This window comes from Anabrus simplex, chromosome 3, assembly GCF_040414725.1.
Source record: "Anabrus simplex isolate iqAnaSimp1 chromosome 3, ASM4041472v1, whole genome shotgun sequence".
Lineage (NCBI taxonomy): Eukaryota > Metazoa > Arthropoda > Insecta > Orthoptera > Tettigoniidae > Anabrus > Anabrus simplex.
This window is the reverse complement of record NC_090267.1, coordinates 203,799,356-203,804,616: the sequence shown is the minus strand read 5'-3', so window position 1 is coordinate 203,804,616 and position 5,261 is coordinate 203,799,356. Positions and strand designations below refer to the sequence as shown.

At 40.9% G+C, this 5,261-nt stretch overlaps 2 non-coding genes across 2 annotated transcripts; one reads left to right on the top strand and one right to left on the bottom strand.

Annotated features, from left to right (window-relative positions):
* Window positions 1-3,592: 3,592 nt before the first annotated feature.
* TRNAT-AGU (transfer RNA threonine (anticodon AGU)) lies at window positions 3,593-3,666 on the top strand. The gene has a single exon. It is a non-coding gene; the product is annotated as a tRNA-Thr (tRNA).
* Window positions 3,667-4,413: 747 nt separating this feature from the next.
* Window positions 4,414-4,486, bottom strand: TRNAV-AAC (transfer RNA valine (anticodon AAC)). The gene has a single exon. It is a non-coding gene; the product is annotated as a tRNA-Val (tRNA).
* Between the last annotated feature and the right edge of the window lie 775 nt (window positions 4,487-5,261).

Here is a 5,261-nt window from a genome sequence, read left to right as displayed (position 1 = left end):
TAACAACAAGTTAAATCAGGTACACAATTTAGAGAATATTTAACCGGTTCCCACTAGGGGAAATAACAAAGACAATCAGGTATACAGCCGCTGTACCAAAAACCAGTTAAGTGATTTTTACATATATTGGGCTACGGCCCGAATTCATTAACTCTTGAGCTCTCAGCTCACAATCACAAAAGCTACAGGGCAGAAAACCCCTAAGTACAAGGAGCACTTGCTCCTAATTACAATGTTAAAGAAAAGAGCAGAACCGCTCTCAATATTACAAGCCTATCAAAGGCTACAACCTTCACTTCAGACTGCCCTCAAGGCACACCAAGAAACAGGGGTATTTGATACCCAACCTACAGGGCCTTTACATGAGGAAAACAAAACATCAGGTTAAGTTACTGGCCCATAATGCAAAATTGAATGGAGGCGATAACTTGCACTCCTACACAACGTTTGTGTCAAAAAAACCTATGTGGCGCTAGGCCGATAATACAGGGGCTAATCCCAATCTAGGAAGGTGACACGTATGAGAAAACTGACTATATTAAAGAAGAGAAGAACGGTTATGAAAACGTAGTCACCTCCTTTTTCAAAAATGAAGGGGAGTTCGAGATGGTGAAGCACTCTCTATCCCCGCTTTACAGATTTGTAATTTGTAGATAGACAGAAAAGAATTTACATTTTAAAAGGGGAGGTTACATACTAAAGGTTTCCAACCCTCCCCGAGAGTTAAACTGCTGAGCTAGCAAGAAATGAAGATGTTAACAGGCCATTACCTTGTAGATGAACTGCTGCTTGGAGAAAGAGGCGCTTCCCGCCCCCTGCTATATATATTCACACACTGAGAAAGATGTTACTGAAGTGGCCCCGAGACCAGAAAATCATCAGTTTATATACCCTCGTGGAACATTCGAGACCTTTCATGAATGATAACAACCCGCCCACAAACTTTTATTGGTCGGCTAAAGTTTACAAGTCAAAACTGAAGAAGAAATCTAGGATTGGTGGGAAATTAATTTAGAAAAATTAGGATTGGCTAAATTTAAAACTGGCGGAAACAGAGATCAATATTGCCAACCCAAAAAATGAAAGAAAGAAATTTAACAAAGAACAAACTTATAGATACAAAATTTCTTCAAAAACAGTTCGTCCACTTCGCACCAGGGTGCACGGTTATAGTTTCTAAGTAGTGACATCTAGAAGAGAATGTCCACACTTCTTGCTACAGAGCAAACAAACACAAATCGAAATAGACATAGTTCAGAACACTTCAAAATTTACAGTAGTGACATCTTCCAATAACCCTTTGATTTAATACAGATTTTAAAGTTCAGAGTTTCTCCTGTAGAGAGGTTTCAACTGGCGCAATATTTGAATTCGCGGCGTGGAGGTGTACCGCTGGTACAATTATTATTATTATTATTATTATTATTATTATTATTATTATTATTATTATTATTATTATTATTATTATTATTATTATTAATATATCAGTATTATTATTATTTTATCTGTGATATTATTACTATTATTGTAATTATCATTCTTATTCAATTCAACGCTTGTCGTTTGCATAATTGTAGTTAAATGTATGCATATATACGTATGTGTAGAATAACACTCAAGATACGTACAGTGAGAATTGTTATATGTATCAGATGTTGGATATGGCATTGCTATATTGTGCAATACTGCTGACATTTCTGTCAAGTCATCGCCAAGTCATGGCTACGTCATCGTACTCACTTAGCACTGAGCTCAGTTCCTTTGAGTTTCTTAGGGAGCCCCAGGGGATTTCACTTGTCGCGTATGTGGGAGTAGGTCATGGTTATTTCTGGAGATTACGTAGGTGTGCCATGCAACGTCTATAAAAGGTGGCTGCATATTGTAGCGTCAGTCATTAGTTAAACGGAAGCTGAACAGTGAAGAAGTCAAATGGATAAGTGAACAGTCATTATTCAATTGGAAGCAGAGACCACAGTTGGTCGGTGAGTGAACGAAGATGGAGTGGCCTCAGTCAGTCAACGGGAGTCAATAGTTAATCGGAAGGTGAAGAGAGAAGAAGTGGATGGTGAACTGATGGACACACTTGCAAAGAAGTGATACCATACAGACTTACAAAGAGGTCATATGATATGGAGAAGAAGCAGTCACATGGATACATTACCAAATTAGGCGTGACACATCTACAGTAAACACCAGATTTAAGGAATACGTCGTAATTACACTCAAAGTGTTGAAGGTACAGTCAAGTGAAACAGTGAGGGATATATTTTGTATAAATTGTTAAATGTCCGGTCAAGAAGAATTCAAATTCATGCCTAGTTTCTTTCAGTTGCAATGTCATAATTTCATATTCTCATCTGTTTTATCGCAACAAGACTCACTATTTTATATATTATTTAAAGAATATATTTTGTTTTATCAAATGAATTCATAGTATTATTTCTATGACAGTAAAATAATTAAAATTAATGGGGAAACTGAACGCCAATCTCCTTTTCCCAGAACTTATATGGTATGTTGTCAAAAGTAAGCTTATTACCCCACACCCTAGAGATAGTCAAGATTCTCATTCTATTATTGCCGCACTGAGTGGTAGCTGGCGCCCTTCAAATAACGTATGTGTAAGTAAGCAGGTAAGAAGTAAGTGTGAGTACAAGGTTCGACGTTTGTGTATTTTATTTAATGAATATTAATTTTCATATTTTCCATTTTAAATGCAGATATTCATAATTTTCAATTTAATGCAGTTTAATATCTTTGTAAATTCAGTAAAGGATTCAGGAACTCTCTTACACCACATCGAAAGAGCGTGTTCTGTCTCTCCACCCCAGTAAACAGCCAGACTGGAAGAGCTGCTCCGTATACATAGCATTAGAGACCTTAATGCTGTATTCTTAAACGCCTTGTGTTTCTGTTGCCAGTACAATAACAATAAACAACACCACTATCACTATCCAGTCTCTGCAATCATTGCACACGGCTCTGGTTGCTCGTTATCTTCCAGTAACGCCGGGAGCTCTAGTGCTGTACCCTTGAACTGGGCCAAGTAGCCATCAAGTGCTGACCCAAAGAAATTTAATAGAATAAGTAGAAGAAAAAGAAGACAAATAATTGACTTTCGTGGCCAGCATTTATTTTTTATTTTATTTTTTATAACTTGCCTTACGTCGCACCGACACAGGTAGGCTTATGGCGATGGGACAGGAAAGGGCTAGGAGTGGTAAGGAATCGACCGTGGCTTTGATTAAGATACAGCCCTAGCATTTGCCTGGTGCGTAAATGGTAAACCACAGAAAACCACCTTCAGGGAAGTTCGAACCCACTATCTCCTGAATTTAAGCCAATAGCTACCCGACACAAACCACGCAGCCAAACTCTTGGTGGGAGCGTTTATAACTCGAACAAAGTGGATTGTTGGCAAGTGCTGTGGGAAAATAAACTTAATACGTTGAAATAGCGTAAAATAGTCCGCCCTCCCTGGATTTGGGAGTGTGCCAATTCGTTCATCTTGGCATTCGACGGAGAAAAGGCCAACTCAGTGTCTCGTTATTATGGTGTTGAGCAAGACGCATGAGTTACATACAGAGTACTTGGCGCCGTGGCTTAGTTGGTTAAAGCGCCTGTCTAGTAAACAGGAGATCGAGGGTTCGAATCCCTCCGGTGCCTTAGAGTATTCTTTTACTTGATAGCGACGCTTAAACAATCTACGCTCAAACCTTGTACATGTTCTTAACATAATTAATACAATGTGCGAGGGTTTTGTTTTTTTCGTCTGTGTACCTATACATTAACTGTGTTAGGAAGTAATCAAATAAACTAACCAGCCTTTTTTCTTAATATTTTCTTTCCTTCTTAATCCGTTTACCCTCCACGGTTGGTTTTCCCCCGGAATCAGCGAGGGATCCCACCTCTACCGCATCAAAAGCAGTGTCCTGTAGCGTGAGGCTTTGGGTCAACGGGACATATATGCAGAGGAGGACCAGTCCCTTGCCCAGCTGGCCTCACCTGCTATGCTGAACAGTGGCCTTTGGGCGGTGGGGGTGGGGGGAGGAGACTGGAAGTGATAGACAAGGAAGATGGAAGGAAGCGGCCGTGGGATTAAGTAAAGTACCATCCCGGCATTTGCCTGGAGGGGAAGTGGGAAATCACGGAAAACCATTTCCAGGGTGGCTGAGGTGGGAACCGAACCCACCCCTACTCAGTTGACTTCCCGAGGGTGAGTGGACCCCGTTCCAGCCCTCGCACCACTTTTCAAATTTCGTGGCAGAACTGCTCCATCACAAAACCTTTACTTAGGGATTTCATAGAAAATTGTGGATGAAAATACTGTATTTATCATAGCGTTAGACAGATCTGATACATAGCTGTGTATAATTTGATGAAAAGCCAAACTTAAAATGTTAAAAATGCATATGTTTTCGCCCGGGATCGAACCGGGGACCTTCCGCGTGTTAGGCGGACGTGATAACCGCTACACCACGAAAACACACACCTGCAAGTGAAATTTATTGTAATAGATCTGAAGCAACTCGAAGTACAGTAACCGGTTCGTTGTTTTTGTGCTATTTAGGCCACACCTTACGTTACCTGTTCTCATGAGGTTGTCTGCAAAAGGATGAACTATTATAGGATCTTACAACCAAGTTTACATTTTCTTTCTTTCTTAATCTGTTTACCCTCCGGGGTTGGTTTTTCCCTCGGATTCAGCGAGCGATCCAACCTCTACCGTCGCATTGCAGTGTTCTGGAGCGTGCGACATTTAGATCGGGGGATACTACTGGGAGAGGAGGACCAGTACCTCGTCCAGGCAGCCTCACCTGCTATGCTGAACAGGGGCCTTGTGGAGGGGGGATGGGAAGAATGGAAGATATATACAAGGAAGAGGGAAGGATCGGCCGTGGCCCTAGATTACATACCATCTCGCCTTTTTTCTAGAGAAGAATTGGGAAGGCACGGAAAACCTCTTCTAGGATGGCTGAGGTGGGATTCGACTGAGGTCGACTGAGTGGATTCCGTTCCAGCCCTCGTACCACTTTTCAAATTTCGTGGCAGAGTCGGGAATCGAACTCGTGCCTCTGGGAACGCACCGAATCACTATAACTCTACAACCCCTTGGTATCATATTACAAATTGCATAAGATTTTTCTCCTGCGTCAACTCCAGGTGAATAAGAGAAAAGTTATGTGCTTATAATATGAAATCAAGAACGTTTCCTTCCCAACAATAATGCCAGTTAACCTGTGAATACATGGAGCAGTCAC